Source organism: Pantherophis guttatus, chromosome 6 (assembly GCF_059756535.1).
Source record: "Pantherophis guttatus breed Tessera chromosome 6, ASM5975653v1, whole genome shotgun sequence".
Lineage (NCBI taxonomy): Eukaryota > Metazoa > Chordata > Lepidosauria > Squamata > Colubridae > Pantherophis > Pantherophis guttatus.
Genome location: NC_142068.1, coordinates 93,651,131 through 93,670,752, shown reverse-complemented (window position 1 = coordinate 93,670,752; position 19,622 = coordinate 93,651,131). Strand labels below are relative to the sequence as shown.

The window sequence follows — 19,622 nt, the reverse complement described above, 5'->3', positions numbered from 1 at the left end:
AACTTGGCAATTTTAAGACTTGTGGATTTCAAGACGGCTGGCTGGTGAATTCTAGGAGTTAAAGTCCACAAGTCTTAAAGTTGCCTTGTTTGTTATACTCTTTTTTTTTTTTTGGAGACCCCTGCCTTAAAACATTCTAAATGAGAACAAAAATGAAGTCAGGTCTAAATACTTTCTGATTGCACTGTGAGTGGCCAAGGGTTTTCCCTTCTGCAGAGGGCTATCGCAGATACTCAGGCAAGGAAAATTAGTGTTCTGGCTTGCTTTCCTGTAATTTCAATTATATTTTCATATTCGGTTCTAGGAGCCTGTCTCCCTCTGAAAAGAGTTAGCATTAATGTGTTCTGTCATTTGTTTTAACTGCACATGGTTCTCCTATTTTTGTGGTTTTCAATTAGCTTTGGCAGAAAGAGGCATGTTACTACTTCCTTCTCCTCTTTGTTGCTTTTATCCAGCTAAACAACCTGCACACCATTTTTCAAAATGAATCTTTATTCGCATTGGAACGAATAAGCTAGAGTACATACATGCACATTTAAAGTGCTTTCTCTATTGGAAATCTAATTGCGCTGTTCATATTATGCTTTGGTTTGAAGTTCTCCTGCCTCTAAAAATACATACGTCGCAAATACCCGTCCAAATTCGTTCCTTGCACTTCTCAAAGAACGATGCTAGATGGTGCTGCTTTTTCTTGCCGCTACAAAAATCTATGCAGCAAATTTCAAACTGGCTTGTTTTTGTTTTTTCCGATGCTGCTTGTTTCCTGACGCTTCCACCTCTTTCATAGAAGAATCCCCCCCCCTCCCAATTGCGGTATGTGTGCAATCCACAGTTGTTTGTCTTTTCTGAAAAAAGAAGCTTAAAGCCGCAGTTCGGTTTAGGAATTAAAGCTTTTCATGGATGAACTTGAAAACCTCGGCTTCACATTTAGTTTTCTGCCTCAGTACATTTTTGAGGGTTTCTTTCCTTTTTTTTTTTTCCTCCAAAAAAAGCGAGCCGTGTTTTTTCCAAAGGCAATTCATTGTATGTTCGCATCGCTGTTCAGGGAAAAAAAAAAAGAGAGTATAACAAATGTGTTTGGGAAATAGGTGTTTTTGGGGAATAATAAGTATGGAGTGAATATTATTTGGATGAAAGCAACCTGATTTTGGGGTAGATTTTGGAACAGTTTTATCTCCCAGAGGGAATGTTTTTGTGAAGAAATGGAAATGTTAACGTTGCATGCTACAGAAACATCTTCCTTTTTGAAAAGTGGATGCGGCTGACAGAAGGGAAATATAAATATTTACATGGACTGGGGTTTGTCTCCCTCTGAAGTATTTACTTAAAACTGCAGCTTTGCCTTCTTCTGTTTTGAAGTATGTCTGCACCGTAAATGTTGCTTGCCTTCTGTGTCCCACTATGCAAAACACGTGGCTAGATGAGGACTCTTTTCTATGATATTATTCATCGCTTCTGAGCAGTGGTGAAATGTAAAATTTGTTACTACCGGTTCTGTGGGCATGGGTTGGTAGGGGGTGAGGGTTTAATGTGACTGGGTGGGCGTGGCCACCTTTTTTTTTTTTTTTACTTTTACTTTTAAAAGCATTTTTCTACAACCTTAAGAGGTTGCAGAAAAAAATGCTTTTAAAAGCCTCTGACGATGAGTCAACTCAGCTCAGCTGGAATCGTCAGAGGCTTTTAAAATAAGAGCCTCGGTAGTACAGTGGTCTAAGGCACCCTGTTATTAAGCTGGTTATTAAGACCAGCTGCCTGCAATTACTGCAGGTTCGAATCTCGCCAAGGCTCAAGGTTGACTCAGCCTTCCATCCTTTCTAAGGTAGGTAAATTGAGGACCCAGTTGTGGGGGCAATAAGCTGACTTTGTATAAATATACAAAAGAATGAAGGCTATTGCTTAGCGCATTGTAAGCCGCCCTGAGTCTCCGGAGAAGGGTGGCATATAAATCAAATTAAAAAAAAAAAAAGCATTTTTTTCTACAACCTCTTCGGCTGAAGAGGTTGTAGAAAAAATGCTTTTAAAAGCCTCTGACGATCCCAGCTGAGCCACACGATCATCAGAGGCTTTTTTTTTTTTTTTTTTACTTTTAAAAGCATTTTTTCTACAACCTTAAGAGGTTGCAGAAAAAAATGCTTTTAAAAGCCTCTGACGATGAGGTAACTCAGCTCAGCTGGGATCGTCAGAGGCTTTTAAAAGCATTTTTTTCTACAACCTCTTCAAGATATTGTAGAAAAAATGCTTTTAAAAGCCTCTGACGATCCCAGCTGAGCCGCACGATCATCAGAGGCTTTTTTTTTTTTTACTTTTAAAAGCATTTTTTCGGCCGAAGAGATTGTAGAAAAAAATGCTTTTAAAAGTTTTTTTTTAAAAAAAGGCTCTGATGATTGTGCAGCTCAGCTGGGCATGGGGGGGGGCAGGGATTTTTGATACCGGTTCTCCGAACCACCTGCCGCCATCGTTACTGGATCGGGCGATCCGGTCCAAACCGGGAGCATTTCACCCCTGCTTCTGAGGCTGTTAATTTGTAAAGACATCATTCTGGGGGAAGGATGGGAATAGTGAGAGGCTCTTATCAGGAGGCAACGTAGCCTAATGGTGCAGACTAGGACAGGGGTCTCCAACCTTGGCAACTTTAAGCCTGGCGGACTTCAACTCCCAGAATTCCCCAGCCAGCTGGCTGGGGAATTCTGGGAATTGAAGTCCGCCAGGCTTAAAGTTGCCAAGGTTGGAGACCCCGGACTAGGAGATGGTAAGTTTTACTCTTGCCTTAGGCATATTTAATAAATAATAATGAAAGCCAGCTGGGTGATTTGGGGCCAGTATCTCTCTCTCCCTCAACCCAACTCACCTCACAGGATTGTTGTTGTAGGGAGAACAGAAGAAGAGTTAGATATGATCACTACCTTGAGTTCTTCATACAAATAACAAAGGCAGGATGGAAAAGAAATAAATATTGCTTGACCTACCAGAGAAGGTCGTTGTTGCACCTTCTCTTCGGCCAAAGCCAAATTCGTGTTTCCAAAACAGGAGGGGAAATGGGTCTCCAGATAACACTGCAATTGGCCATTGGTTTTTTTATGAAATTAATAATCAAGGTCCCCAAAGGATAGCTTCCCCCCCCCCCCTTTCCCTTTAAATTCTTGTTCATGGTAACCGACCGTAATATAATAAATAAAAATGTAAGAAATACAATAGAAGTCTTGATTAAAATAAAAATAAAATAAAAACACAACAACAACAACATAAAAATATCATCCTTACAAACAATTATAGACAGCATCTCAATCGGTTGAAATCATTTCGTGCTTACAATTCTCCAGATCTCCTCATATAACAATTATTCTTTACTTAAACTGAAGACAAATATTTAAACATTTCATATATGCTATCTCATCTCCATACTTTTTTGTCAAACCATTGATAAAATATCTCCCATATCAAATAATTTATTTTAATCTAAAATAAAACTTTTTTTCAAAAAAGAAAAAAAAAGAAAAAAAAAGAAATACAATAGAATTCTTTATAGAATTCTTTATTGGCCAGGTGTGATTGGACACACAAGGAATTTGTCTTTGGTGCATACGCTCTCGGTGTACATAAAAAGAAAAGATACATTCATCAAGAATCATAAGAGACAACACTTAATGATATAGTCATAGGGTACAAATAAGCAATCAAATCATACTAGGAAACAATATAAATCATAAGGATACAAGCAACAAAGTTACAGTCATGCAATCATAAGTGGGAGGAGATGGGTGATAGGAACGATGAGAAGACTAATAGTAATAGTAATGCAGACTTAGCTCAGGAAAACACTGTTCTTGCGTCTAGTTGTTCTGGTGTGCAGTGCTGTGCAGTGCTCTATAGTGTCGTTTTGAGGTTAGGAGTTGAAACAGTTTATGTCCTGATGTGAGGGGTCTGTAAATATTTTCACAGCCCTCTGAAAAGAAAGCAATCTGAAAAGAAAGAGAAAAACGATGGCATTCATTGTGCAGTGCTGTACTGTAGTCATATATTAAGACTGCCAACTAAGACAGGGTCCTCAAAATGTAGATGGTGAGATCTTCTAGTTCAGGGGTGTCAAACTCAAGGCTCGGGGGTCGGATCCGGCCCGCAGGGTGCTTAGATCTGGCCCATCGGACTGCCCTGGAAACAGCGAAGGACCAGCCCGCGGTGCCTCTGCCAGTGAAAACGGAGCTCGGGAAGGCCGTGATCACTTGGGCCACCACAAGTGCGCCGACATGAGTGATGTCAAGTTGGCCATGCCCATCCCACCCCCAGGTCAAACACAACCCTGATGTGGCCCTCAATACAATCGAGTTTGACACCCCTGTTCTAATCCAACCTCTTGCCCAGGGCAGAAAGTCTCATACCATCCTGGAGACCAATTGCCCAGTTGCGTGGAAAATGTCCATGATTGAGCCTCCATAACTCCAGGAAGAAGGCTACTCCATGCTTGGTAGCTCTCCCAGTTAGGCAATTACTCCTTATTTTGAGTTTGGATCTTCTTCTATGAAGTTTCTGCCCTCCGGCTCCTGTCCTCTTCTTCCTGTTGCCTAGTCTGCTCTTCCTCTTCTCCCAGGGGAGTATCATTGTTTGCAATGATTGGCCCTTTAAGTGCCCGAGAAAAAGGACGGCATCTACTCTGATAGTTCCCTAACTCAACTGTGAATTCAACATTCACATTGAGGATCTACAGCTAGACTCCTCTTCCTAAGCTCAGCCCAGTTTATCGGTATCCCAACACCAGCAAACCTTTGGCGATTATCTGTGTGAAACAGCTTATCTCCTGGTACCCATTCCTCAGACAAATCGCATTTGCCCTTTCAAATCAGCAAGACCAGACTGTACAGTAGCTTTATAACGAATAATGACAGCTACTCTTCCATGTCCTTGTCTCAACTTTAATGAAGCCTACTTGAATGGGGAATATTGGCCTGGGGATACAATTTGCCTTCTATGACAGCTTGCTCAAAAGGCTACGTGGTGTCAAAAGCTTTACGGCCTATTTGTGACCATTTGTGGTTGTCAATACAGTCAGCACACATTGTCCTATGCCTGACTTGTATTTTTTCCCCTGCCCCTTGCAGAGAAGAGAGATTAGAGAGGAAGGGATTGAAAGAGAGTAAACTGTTTGCTCTTCTACGGATTGAAAGCAATGCAATCAGGCTGTCAGGGTTTCCTGACAGTAATACCTCCAACGAAGGGTTTCCTCAAGCTTCCGGGAGGGCGAAAACTGCTTCCCCCAGTCTCTGGAGGCCAGAAACGACCCGTTTCCAGCCTTACAGACCTTCCAGGAGAGCCATTTTTCGCTCTCCCAGAGGCCATTTTTCGGTCTCCCAGAAAGCCTCCGGAGCATGGCGAGGGCAAATACGGCCTCCCTGGGCTCCGGAGGCCGGAAACAGGCCTGTTTCTGGACTTGCAGAACTTCCGTGAGGCTTGTTTTTCACCCTCCCCAGGCTCCAGAGGCTTTCCTTGAGCCTCCAGGAGGGCAAAAACTGCTTCCCCTGAGCTCAGGAGGCCCTCCGGAGTCTGGAAACAGGCCTGTTTCCAGATTTTTTTATTTATTTATTTATATGCCGCCCTATTTCCTGAACCTCCAGTAAGCCCGTTTTTTGCCCTCCCAGACCATCTGCGTGGCCCCTGCATTTACCGTGTGGAGACTCCTGGGAGGGGAGGGGTGGGTATGGCCAACCAGGGGTGGCATATAGGGGTTCTCTGAACCCCAGCAATCCTTAGCTAGAGGATCAACCAAACCCTGCCGAACCCCCAGGAGCCCACCCCTGGTTTTATTTCTAATGATCCCTTCTCTTCCTGCTTTAAATCGTATTTTTCTCTCCCTTCTCCAAGGTCACCCCTGCCCTGGCTCTATGTTCCTTGGCCTTAGGCCATAATCAAGAACTCTTTGGAGCCTGCTTCAAAGGGATTAGCTTGTATAGTTGATTTTCAAATTTAGTCAGAAGCTAATTTGTCTCCTCCTCCTCCTCCTTTTTGTTTACACTACTTCTGTACAAACATAAACAGAGATTTAAAAATGTAGAAATGTAACTTGTTTAATCCAAGCTTAGCCTGTGATCATTTGTCCCTCTCCTCTGCTTTAAAAAAAAAAAAAAAACGGTTTTATAAAATAATCCCAGCATGTGGGGGCTTCTACGGCTTCAACTCAGATGTGGGGTGTTTTGCTCGAGAGGAGCAGAGGGAATCTGCAGGAAAGATCCATCAGATAAGATCCCTGCCTGCCATCCTATGGGATTTGACAAGCCAAGAGCACGACAGGATCCTAGCTATTCATGGCTGGAATTTTCTTCCACAGATACAGCAATGATGTAACATTTCTGTGAACAGAACTACTCTCTTATATACTAAAGCTGGCTAATTTTGAATTAGGTTTCTCTCTTTTTTAAATGCCTTCTCTTCTAAGAGTCTTTGATTATTTAATCCCCACTCTAATGGGATGGTTAACGTTATTAAACTGCCAATAATGCCATAAAGAATTTTTGCCATTTTGAATGCAGATGAACAGACTGCCACATGATGGTGCTGCTGCTGTTTTGCTTCTTTCCCTCTTTAAAATTGTCCTGTTGAGACTGAAATAAAAGCTAATCTGTACCACAAAAAGGCCTATTACAATAATAACAACAACAACAAAAAAAAAAAAGCTTGAGGCCATTTTGCCACTGAAGCTGTGAAGGGATGAAGATACACCAGGTGTACAGATAGCTGGAAGGAGCCTTTCTTGATAGAATCCCAGGCCTGTTTCACCAATATTTTAGAACTGAATTTGTAATCTGCATAAAGCAGGTTTTGTGTTTTATATGCAGGGATATCGCTATAGAACGCTTTCCCAAAGATAATCATTGTTGTGGTGTCACTTCTGACTCTGTGACTCAGTGGATGTCTGCCTGCCACTACCCTGTTTCCCCTAAAATAAGACATCCCCTGATAATAAGCCCAATTTGGCTTTTGAGCACATGCACTAAAATAAGCCCTCCCTGAAAATATTTAAACGCATGAGCAGCTGGTCCCCGCCATTTCCTCTGGTTTCCTCCATGCACCCCAAAATAATAAGACCTCCCTGAAAATAAGGCCAAGCGCTTATTTCAGGGTTCAAAAAATATAAAACAGGGTCTTATTTTCGGGGGAAAACAGTAGTTGCTTCCTTGAGTTCCTGATAGTTCATGCAGGTGTGTCTTAGGCGCCTTATTTTCTGTCCGCCCATGTTTTGTTTGCCTTGATTTTTCCAAACATCGTGGTCTCTTCCGTGACTCTTTTCTTAAGTGTTTTGGGTTTAAAATAAGCTTTAGCATCAGCGTCTTGTAAATTATCAGGGGCTTAGGTGCAAACACGTGGGATCTTTTATCCAAATGCAGTACGGTGCATTCTAATACATGGGTTTTAAAAAGCACAGAGGTAATCCTTGACTTATGACTGGTTGCGAAGTGATTATTTGAACTTATGACCAACCTCCCCAGAGTGCTCATTGGTTAACCACCAACCACAGCTTTTGCTTAACAACACACACACACACAAACAAACAAAAAATCATAAAATCGGTTACAGTCATGTGACGACTGACTTACGACCTTAATCCTGGCTTCCTTCATTGACTTTGTCACTTGTCAACCTTCTGATAAGCAAAGACTGCTGAGGGGAGGGGACAGAAGACGCCTTTCCTGTTACAAACTTATTAGATGCAATTTCAAAATATAAATCCTGTCCATCCATTTCTTCTGCCTTAAAAAAAAAAGCAGTAAGAAAGCTGTTATCACAACCAACTTGAGGAAGAGGATAATATGCACCGATGATGTGACCTAGTTTGGGTCATGAAACGTCTGCAAGAAAACCATCCACCAACCAGCCCTCATTTCAACCTGGAGCTACAAATGTCCTGTTTTATCGGAGGATAAAATGTTCTCTCCCCCTTCCCCACACAGGCAAACACACAACCAGGCACGCCTGCCAAGATTTTATTAAGCAATCAGACTTAGAAACCCTTGCAGATAAGAGTTTTGGCAGTAAACTGCGAAATGCCTACCAAGTCAGTTTTCACTCACAGTAAGCAAGAGAGAGTTTATCCTCAGTCCGGTCCAGTAGCAAAAAGCAATCCACGAAGCAATAGTTCGCCAAGGTCCAATCCAAATATCCAGAAGCCAGATTTCAGTCGGGGTCACAGCATAAAAGATGGTGGTGAAAAATACAGAAAAGGAGACCATAGTGCTTCATTTTTGCTAGATCTAGCCCCTGTGTTGGTCCCCAAGGTGGACCTTCCTATATAGTTCGTTGCTCATAATCCTAAGCAGGGGTGAAGTCTACTTACCTTCCTTACCGGTTCTGAAGTACACGCTTCTGGGTTATAGAATAGAATAGAATAATAGAGTTGGAAGGGACCTTCGAGGTCTTCCAGTCCAACCCCCTGCTTAGGCAGGAAACCCTACACCACTTCAGGCAAATGGTAATCCAATCTCTTCTTAAAAACTTCCAGTGTTGGAGCATTTACAACTTCTGCAGGCAAGTTGTTCCATTGATTCATTGTTCTAACTGTCAGGAAATTTCTCCTTAGTTCTAAGTTGCTTCTCTCTTTGATTAGTTTCCACCCATTGCTTCTTGTCCTACCCTCAGGTGCTTTGGAGAATAGCTTGACTCCCTCTTCTTTGTGGCAGCCCCTGAGATATTGGAACACTGCTATCATGTCTTCCCTAGTCCTTCTCTTCATTAAACTATACACACCCAGTTCCTGCAACTGTTCTTCGTGTGTTTTATCCTCCAGTCCCCTAATCATCTTTGTTGCTCTTCTCTGCACTTTCTAGAGTCTCAACATCTTTTTTACATCGTGGCGACCAAAACTGAATGGTTTTGAATGTTCCATTCTAGAATATTTTGGTTCTGTAGGAGAGAAAATAGGACCCTGAATTTTTCCAACAGTGGAAATGAGCCATACAGCCTACCCAAAAATGATTGATGGATTGAGAAAACGGAAATCCAAGAGGGCGATAAACAAATGCATGTATTATATAGCTTTTCGTCCTTTTCCTTCCTACATTTCTCCAGATTTCTGTCCTTTGAGCTGTCTTTCCAGCAAACTAGTCTGAAAAGAGAAGGCCCGTCATCATTTGTTTTCCTTAAACCTGCCTGTGGAGCAAGCGGGAGGGAGATACATCTCCTAAGCCGACCTGTTTCTGTTGTAGAAAAAGGGCCTTCGCAGTGAGTTCAGTGTACCATTAAACGTTTTAAAGCTCCAGCTCAACTTGGATATCCCTGCCATGAATAAAATTAATAGTTCATATCCCATGAAACAGAAGGTTTCGTGCCGAATAACAAAAGGCAGCTATAGAAATAAATGAATGTGGAGTGATAACAATGCCTGAGGTTATCATGAAACCTTTTTTCTCCACCTACTAGTTCCTCTTAGACAAAGGCATTTGCCCCTTTTTAAAAAGGAGAATATGCCAAAAAGTTAAATAGCTTTATAGCTATTCCATTTGTAAGTAATTATTGAACAGCAATAAGCACAGAATAAATAATAGGATAAATAGAAAATTTGAAAGTTAGAATATTGAGGCTAAGAGAAACCCAAATTTCAGATGTGGTACAGGCTCATTTATGGAATAATCATCCAAAAATGATTTTCAAGTTGAATTATTATTATTATTTTTTGTCAGATAGTTTTGATAAAGGAATTTTCATCTTAAGCTTTTAACCGCTGAGCCATCGTGCCCTAGCAGTTCAAAAGCATGCAAATGCGAGTAGATTAATAGGTACCACTTCGGTGGGAGGGTAACAGTGTTCCGTGTGCCTTTGGCGAATAGTCATGCTGGCCACGTGACCATGGAAGTGTCTTTGGACAATGCTGGCTCTCTCGGCCAAGAAACATAGATGAGCACCGTGCCTTAAAGTTGGACATGATTGGACAGGGAAACCTTTACCTATAAACTTTAGGAGGGACAGTGGTGAGTTTCAACTGTTGTTACCACCGGTTCGCTTCATCCATGTGCTTCTTGCATGCACACCAAACTTGTGCTCCGCGCAAGCGCAGTGTTTTAAGGAACAGCTGAGATACAGCAATCCGCTCTGCCGCGCCTTTCAGCTGGACTCAAGACGATTGAATATAAGGTATGTATAACACAGGGGCGGGCAGGAGGGCCAAGCTAACTGTCAGAGAGAACCGGTTCGCTCTCACCTCACCGTCTCCGCTACTGGCTTGCCCAAACTGGGGAGAACCGGTAGCAACCCACCACTGAGGAGGGACCTTTAGAGTTTGTTATCACAAGATGGCATGCTAGCTATCAGCTTGGCTGGCTTAAAGAAAGGGTTGGATCAAAATAGGCTAACCATGATGAAGTGACTAGTAGCCTTGATGACATTGTGACGGCTGCTGAAAACCATCTGCTGTGCAACTACTGGGCTTCCTTGTGCAGTTGGTTGGCCACTGGATGACCAGGCTACTAGAGTATACGGACCAGGGGTCTGATCCAGTAGAATACTGCTTATGTTCTCCTCCCGTTTTTTAATCACAACAACATCTCTATGAAGTTGGTTGAGGAGAGAGGGGGAGAGAGGAGGGGGGAGGTCCTTTAGGGACTTTGTATGGCTATGGGTAGGCTATAACCTGAGTCTTCCCAGTTCCATTTTTACATCTTAACCACCAAACCACACTGATTCAAAGTAATGATTCCAATTTAATAAACCAAAAGTCTTTTTCATCCTAGTTGATTGTATATTGCACTTCTAATGAACAGTTGACTGATTCTCTCATTAAAATAAATCCTCCAGCTGAAGAGAGAGAAGGGAGAGGAAGCAGAAGAGAAAGAAAGAGTCAAGCTAGGGAGAAATTGCTAACAAATGGCTTCTTTACAAGGGACTGGTGTAGTCTTTGCTGCTTATTTGGTTGTGGCAATTTTGGGGACAAATAAAGATGTCATCTTTCAGAGAACAAATTCACTCACCAAGGAAACTGGGGAAGCAGACAAGAATTTGGCAGGGAAGTCAAAGAGAAGGATCGTTTTTGGTTCAATCTCCTTCCTATTCACCTGAGGAACAGGAACATGGGACAATGCTCTTACAATTAACACAAGGCGTACTGTGTTTGCTTTCTTCCTTGATGATGGTAAACCTGGAAGAGAAGGTTAAGAGACTAGAACAAAACTTCACACACTTTCTGACACCTCCAGATTTCCCGAGTAAGAGGAGAAATTCTGGGATCAGTTACAGCAGGGCTGGGCGACTTTACAACCTGTGGACTTCAGTTCCCACAATTTCTGAGCCAGCATTCTGGGAGTTGGAAGTCCACAGGTTGTAAAAGGACCATAGTTGCCCATCCCTGAGTTACAGGAAACACTTGTGGAAGAAGAAAATTAGCAAGAAGCTTCCCAGCAGAGCGATGGAAAACTGATACAAACACCCATGTCTGCTGAGAAGAGTCCTTATTCTTTGGAGCTCCAGAATAGGTTCCATGACAGTCCATTGACAATCTTCCTGGATCCCCAGTAAATAAATAAATAAATAAATAAATAATTTTATTTCTATACCGCCCTTCTCCCGAAGGACTCAGGGCGGTGTACAGCCTATTAAAAAACAGAAAGACAAACATCAGTTAAAAATAATTAAAATTATTACATAATTCGGCTGAAATTTAAAACCCCAAAAATTTAAAACCCAATTTAAAAGTCATTAAATTGATAGCCCGGCCTGGCGGAACAGGAGGGTCTTGAGGGCACAGCGAAATACACGGAGGTCGGAGATCTTGCGCATTTCCGGGGGCAGTTCATTCCAAAGGGCAGGGGCTCCCACAGAGAAGGTCCTCCCCCTGGGTGTCGCCAGCCAACATAACTTCGCAGATGGCACCCTGAGGAGTCCCTCTCTGTGGCAGCGAACTGGCCGGTGGGAGGCTGTTTGTGGCAGAAGTTGGTCTCGAAGGTACCCGGGTCCTATGCCATGGAGCGCTTTAAAGGTGGTAACCAACACCTTGAATCGCACCCAGAATACCACTGGGAGCCAGTGCAGCTTGCGCAGGAGGGATGTCACGTGGGCACAACGGGTTGCGCCCATAACCACCCGCGCAGCCGCATTCTGGACCAGCTGGAGCCTCCGAGTGCTCTTCAAGGGGAGCCTCATGTAGAGGTACTATTCAGCCGGTTCGGACTGGTTTGCCCAAACTGGTAGCAGAAATCACGGGTGGGCCTGCCCACACGCCTTGGCTCTATGTTGTCCTGTTTAGGCACGTTTTTGAGGCCGGACATATGCATGGAAAGCGCATGCGTGCTTGCGAACCGGGCACGTGCGCACATGGCGAACCTGTAGCAACATAATGTGCAACCCACCACTGATCCCCAGATAAAGAGCAGCTACAAAAGCCTTTGAAAAAACCTTCCCGGCACCACAAAAAGAAGGATTCTTGCTTTTATTTGGAAGTGATGGGACGAAAGCAGGTGAAGAAATAATCTGTCAAGGGAAGTATGTTACATCAGGATGCAATGTAAATATTCCTAACATTTTACTTTCCCTGACCATTAACCTTTTCTGCTTAGGCAGAGAAGGAACGAATGAAATAGTCAGGACACGGCCTTGAAAACACTGCAAGAGACCTGGGCAAGAAGTGCAGGAACTGGAAGCCCGGATGGCATTTTCATTAGGCTTTCCTGTTGAAGGATGTGACCCAAGAGAGAGGGAATATTGGAAGTGAACAGCTGGCTACACAGATGGTGCCAATGGGAGGAGGTTAGACTCTTCAGCAATGGAGCACATCTTTTGAGATGAGTGGCTTCGGGCAAGGGAAGAGCTGCATTTCACAGGAACTGGGAAGAAGCTGGCTAGGGAATTCTGGGAGTTGAAGTCCGCCAGGCTTAAAATTGCCAAGGTTGGAGACCCCTGGTTTAGAAGGCGCCTTGCAAAGCTGATCATAAAACCTGTGACTAAATATGGTGGGGGAGGGAGAAGACAGCCCAGAAATTAGTGTGTCACCAAATACTGAAACTGGGAGGGCCGTGTGGTGGCAGCTCATAATGAGCGGATGATTACAGGAATAAATGAATCAAGTTTTATGATCCAAAGGTGGTTGTGTGTCTATGCAAATGCAGAATATGGAGCAATAAGAGGAAGCACTAGAAATCTGAACACAGGAAGGCAAATAATGTATGATCCAGTAAAACTGGCTGAAACTGATGGGATAAAAATTGTGGAATGCACAGATGACCAAGGATGATGATGATGATGATGATTATTATTATTATTATTATTATTTAAATTTTTATACTGCCCTTCTCCCGAAGGACTCAGGGCGGTGTACAGCCATATTAAAACAACATATACCCACAAAATTTAAAAACAGTTTAAGATTTAGATTAAAAATTTGGCCCTTATATTAAAAACTACAAACACCCAATTAAAATTCATTTTCTAAACCAGCCCGGCCTGTTGAAACAAAAGAGTCTTAAGGGTACGGCGAAAGGTACGTAGGTCGGGGATCATGCGAATCTCCGGGGGCAGTTCATTCCAGAGGGCAGGTGCCCCCACAGAGAAGGCTCTCCCCCTGGGTGTCGCCAGTCGACGTTGTTTGGCCGACGGCACCCTCAGGAGTCCCTCTCTGTGGGAGCGTATTGGCCGGTGGGAGGCTATCAGTGGCAGAAGGCGAACTCGTACATACCCAGGTCCTAAGCCATGGAGCGCTCTAAAGGTGGTCACCAACACCTTGAATCGCACCCAGAAGACCACCGGGAGCCAGTGCAGCTCTCGCAGGAGAGGTGATACATGGGTGCGCCGAGTTGCCCCCATAATCACCCGCGCGGCCGCATTCTGGACCAGTTGGAGCCTCCGAGTGCTCTTCAAGGGGAGCCCCATGTAGAGAGCGTTACAGTAGTCCAGACATGACGTGACGAGGGCATGAGTGACCGTGCGCAGGGCATCCCGGTCCAGAAAGGGACGCAACTGGTGGATCAGGCGAACCTGATAAAAAGCTCCCCTGGCCACAGCCGTCATATGAGTATGATTTGATCAAAAGGAATAGTCCATGTGAAAGGGGAGATATGCGGGCATTTTAAGGGAGGGAAATGCACACAGGTGTTGAGACCCAGGAACTGAGTATGAGGGTCTCTTTGCATAATGATACTGGATTTCCTCTAATTCTCTTAAATAAACCTTATTGTGCTGCTTTTTTGAGTTGTTCTATGTTCTGGCTGGTGTCAGTTTTGATGTTTATAGTGCTTATTTGGATGTTACCCCTATTTCTTCTGGTTTATCTCTGAAACATTTTCCTATCCTCTGTTGCATTTCATTTTCTGTCTTCTTTGAGATATTTTCAACAAATCAGCAAATAGCCATTTCATTCCTTTTTTTTGAGTTTTGTACTACAGGATGTTTTTCTTTAGTTAAGAATTGTAGGCCATAAGTCTTCAAGTGTCCTATCAAATTTGAATTTTCTTCGTAGACGTTCCTTTCCTGTTTCATGTGGTACAGTACTCCAAGACCAACATTTCTTAATATTCGAGTTGCTGTTTTACTTCCAACTTCACAAGGTTTCTGTAATCAGCACGATGTCCTTTTGGATGTTGTATTAAGAAGGTGTTTTGGGTCACCATAGAACAATTCAACTTCTGCTTCCTATGCACTTGATCAGAACATAGACTTGGATCACTTTGGGTTCTGTCATTTGGGAGGTGGAAGTTGTGTATGCTCTTGACACCTGATTGACAGTGTTAAGAACAGTCGCTATTCCATGTGTTCTATGCTACTCTTGCCCCTAGAACAGGAGTGTCAAACTAGATTTCTTCAAGGGCTGAATCAACATTTTACTTCTCCGCAGGCCAACCGGGGGGGGGGGCACCGGGGGAACATGGGATGGACACCTCCTGCAGAACCCTGCTGGCCAAAATGGAGTGGGGAGGCGCACGCAGCCCCCTCTGCCCCGTTTTCTGCCTGAACGGCTTCCTGCAACACTCTGCTGGCCAAAAACAGGCCACGCAGAGGCCCCGTGAGGCCTCTGCGTGGTCTCTTTTGGCCGGCAGAGGCACTGTGGGGTGGTCCTTTGATATTTCCAGGCCAGCCCCACGGGCCAGATTTAAGCACCCCGTGGTCTGCGGGCCTTGAGTTTAACACCCCAGCCATAGAAGATCTGATATAAAAAACCTGATGCAGTTAGTCAGCTTCAGATGCTGATTCTCACAATGGTGATGTCAAGTCTTCCATATTTCTTCTCTGATAGCATCACGTTTGCTTTGATTCATGGTCTGATATTCCACACATCACTGCCCTTTTGACTTTAATCGGTCCACATCCTAAGGCTACTTCTCCTCTGCCCTTTCCTAGTAGGACATCTTCTGACTCAGAGGCCTCATCTTTCGGTATCTGGTTAACATTGCTCTGCACTTGTGAATGAGTACCCGGTTTTCAGATCTAGCAGTAGAGCTCAGAGCTTTGTGGGGTGGTGCAGGCTCCTTCATTACTCCTGCAGTTAATGCTGCCATTACACTACAGCAATTAAATTAATTTTTTTGGCAAGTAACGTATTGCAATCACATCTTGGCTTTACAATAGATATCTTTTCCAGTATGTGCATATTTTCAATAAGGGTGTCCTGTTGTCTGAGGAGATGAAACAAATTTGGCATTCAGACAAGTGCACTCCTTTTTATTACGTTATTCATTTAGTATAAACAATGTTGATTACATAGAATGTACTTTGTGATATATTTTGAAACCAAAGCCTTAGTTTCGTGATATATTTAACCAGAAGAATGTGGCAACACAGAAATATAACCACTGTTTTTATTTATAGCCCTGTTTGACTTATCTAAAATTAAGCTTTGGATCCATTGTTTCTTTACTTAAATTGTTGTATATTCTAACATAATTTATCTGTGATAAGCTATCCTAATTAAAGTTGGAGAATCTACAACATTGTTCCAATTATGTACTAATCAGTTATACGCTAATTTAATTCTACTTAGCTACAGTACATCATTAATCAAGTTCAGGCTTAGGATGACAGATTTAGTACATTAACTAGCTGGGAGTATTCAAATAAGGAAAATAAAATTGATTGTAATGCAGTTGAGATTAAATAATTCAACATCACAGTGTGCCAAATAATAAGTGCCATTCTTCATCTAAAAAGTACAAGTGGTCCTTATGAATTATTTGGAAATTAGCAGTATGAAGTGAAATACATGAAAGCGTATGTTGAAATAGCTATTGTAGTTGTGAATATTTAGTTGTGGAAGTGTTATTAATTGTAAAGGTAAAGGTTTCTCCAGTCCAGTTGTGTCCGACTCTTAAGGCGTGGTGCTCATCTCAGTTTCTTAGCCAAGAAAGCCAATACAATCTGTCTTAAAGACTCTTTTGTATGCTTGCACGGTTCCTCTTAGGAGGAAGTTAAGACCCAATAGAGTAATTACAAGGGATAATAGCTAGTATTCTGACAACAGTTTCTCCGTTTAGTATTACTAAATTCAGGAGTATAGGAAATAAGGGAGGACAGGATGAGAGCATAATTTAAGAGTGCCAAGTTGAATGAAAGAGCTCTGGATTTGGCCTCGCTGTGTAGTACAGGGGTTGCATTACTGCAATTGTGGCGGCAGATGGAGGTGCTGTCCAGGGTTTAAGCAAAGCAGCTGGAGGTTGCATAAACACATGGCAAATCTGGGAATGGGAAGGCTGCCTCCTTTCCTAGTCTTTACCCTTGTACTGAGTTGGGTGGCGCATCGCAGGAAGATAAGACCTGGCTGGATGATCCAAGCCCAGTTCCATGCCCTGTTTTCAGAAAGGAGGGGGGGGAGTGTAGCTGCAAGGACACGGGAAAGAATTGCCTAGAGGATCCAAGCCACTCTTAACTCAAACCAAAGAAAATGTTGGGAGAATAAAAAAGCAGAAACTGCCTGTTTCTCTGTTGATTGGTTGGTTAAAACATGCAAATTTAAGAGAAAGGAATAGTGTTATAATTTCTCTAATTTAATCAAGGCACCTATGGGATAACCATGACCTAGATGACTGAAAATCTCTACAGACTTTTAGCTATGCAATTTGGGATGAACCAGCCTTTGAATGGTGTGGGAGTAGGAATGGATTTCCAGAGTAAAAAATTGCAGACTACAGGAACCAGGAGCACCACTCAGGTGACCCTGAGGACACAGATAAACCTCCAAGTGCTTCAGTTACCCTCTAAAAGGATGCAAAGGACCAGCTGTCTGCAAGGAATATAAATCCTTCCATTCTCCACTATCCAGTCAGAGCTGAAGAAGCTTCTTGGATGAGAAGCGAAACGTCTTCAAAGAAAAAACAAAAATGTCCAGTTGCCTCCTGAAAAAGCACCTTTGGGACAATCAAGGCTTCAGCAATGGAAGGATATTGAAGTCCATCATTCCCTCTATCTATGCATAGATAGAATTTGAGTTGATGTGTAATTTTTTTGACATCCAAGGTCGGTCTAGGTAGAGCCAAGTCATGGTGGAAAGGAGCATCATTGGACCCAGGCGGCGACAAGTGGCCACTCAGCCAACTTTTGTAGGGACTTTGATTCAGTTTGGCTGACAAAATGCTGTTAAGAGGTTTAAAGGATACAAATAGACTTTTACCCAAATGTAAGAGTGTATGCACTTAGTGATTAAAACGCTTGGACTTGTTGACCGGAAGGTTGGCAGTTCGAGACCCAAGCACCCTGTGACAGGATGAGCTTCCATTATTTGCCCAAGCTCCTGCCCACCTAGCAGTTTGAAAGCATGCAAGTGAGAGTAGATAGATAGGTACCACTTCTGTGGGAGGGTAACAGCCTTCCGTGTGCCTCAGTGTATATAGTCATGCACATGACCACGGAAGAGTCTTCAGACAACAGTGGCGCTCTTGGCTAAGAAACAGAGATGGGCAGCGCCCCCTAGAGTCAGGCACAACCGGACAGGGGAAACCTTTACCTTTAACTATATGTGTTTTTCCCCCTCCTTTTAATAATTGTATGAGCTCCAACATTGGAAGTGAAATACCAGGGCAAATCACATCTGCTGTTTTTTGCACAGACGTAATTAAGATGAATTAAGTCACATAGTGATGTTATGCACACACTTATAAAAACGATTCCATATTAATAAAACAAGAGTAACGCCTAGGATACAGCCAAGAAGCAGACAACCAAAGTTGAAATCAATTTAGTTGGAAATTAATTTACATTTCCCGTCAAAAGAGTTTAAAAATGGCTTTATGTGTTCATTTAACATGAAATTAACAGATGAGAACAAACAATAATAGATGTCAGTCTCATCTTTCCTCTCTGGGAAATTATAGCTTATTTCTTTCAGGATCCTTAAAAACATGGAATACTGTAAGGCATTTCTTCAAGTATTTGGGAGCCCAATGAAGTTTATAGCTGTATTTAACAGATTGATTAGTACACAGGCAGACAAATAAATAAATATTCTGGTTTTCCTCCAAAAGCTCAAAACAGGACAGAAAATTTATTCTCCATTTTATTTAAGCTTGCTCATTCATTCATTCATTCATTCATTCATTCATTCATTCATTCATTCTCAGACATTTTAAAATGTTCACATAAAACTTAATTCAAATAAAGAAATAAATAGCTATAACCTTTTCTTGTTACAAGGTATCCCTCACCATTCATTTGTTACAAATGAGGAAGGGCTAAATCCAATGTAATCATTAAAAACTGCTTCCTAATACCCCTTTAATTCAGAACACATTGGAGCTGTTTGAACCTTTCTACATGAACCTTTCACTTAATGGATAAATAAAAGAATTAAAAAGAAATATATTAGAAACCATTGCATTTGCGTGTTTGAATCTGGCTGGTTTTGGAACCATTTTTAATATTGCATGGATGCAATATTAAATACTTAATACAATCTTAACACTTAAGATCTTAAGTATTTTAAGTGAATAAAAATGAGTTAGAAGCTGCTGAGTATTTTAACGTGACTGAATTTTAAGATAGGGTGTTTTGCAAAGCGACAGTTGCACCAATGTTCAAGGCTTGTGCCTTCTCATGAATTTGGGGGACAAGCCCTCTCGGGAATCAGTGCTTGTAGGAATCTCCCTTCAGGGGGACTTCCCCTGGTAGATCTGCTGTGAGACTGGTGGAAATGGTCCTGAGAGAGAGAGAGAGAGAGAGAGAAAAGAGATGTCTAGGTAAGAAAGGAGAAATAATAGTGATTCAAAGTTGGCATGTGGTACTGCTTCAATTAAGGCCATAACCAGGAAGATTGAGAAATGTATTAGAAAGAGAGGAATTGGAGAATCCTTGGCAAGTGAGCATCCAAAGGGAGCAGAATGTCCCAAAACGATGGGAAAGTTTTACCAGCTGGATAGTATTTTGCATCGTCTGAAATTGGATCTTCAGAAATGGGACAATCTTCACCTTACTCCCATTCTTCCAGTGGTGGTAGTCATTGCAAACTTTGCCTGATGTAGCAATAGCACGTAGGCTGATATACCGCTTCACAGTGCTTTACAGCCCTCTCTAAGCGGTTTACAGAGTCAGCTTATTGCCCCCAACAATCTGGCTCCTTATTTTACGCACCTCGGAAGGATGGAAGGTTGAGTCAATCTTGAGCTGGTGAGACCTGAACTGCCAAACTGCTGGCAGCCAGCAGTCAGCAGAAGTAGCCTGCAGTACTGCATTCCAAC

At 42.6% G+C, this 19,622-nt stretch overlaps 1 protein-coding gene across 2 annotated transcripts in view; it reads left to right on the top strand.

The window, feature by feature from the left end:
• The window catches only part of ADK (adenosine kinase), a 256,903-nt gene that overhangs the window by 55,220 nt on the left and 182,061 nt on the right, over window positions 1-19,622 (top strand). The window lies entirely within an intron of this gene.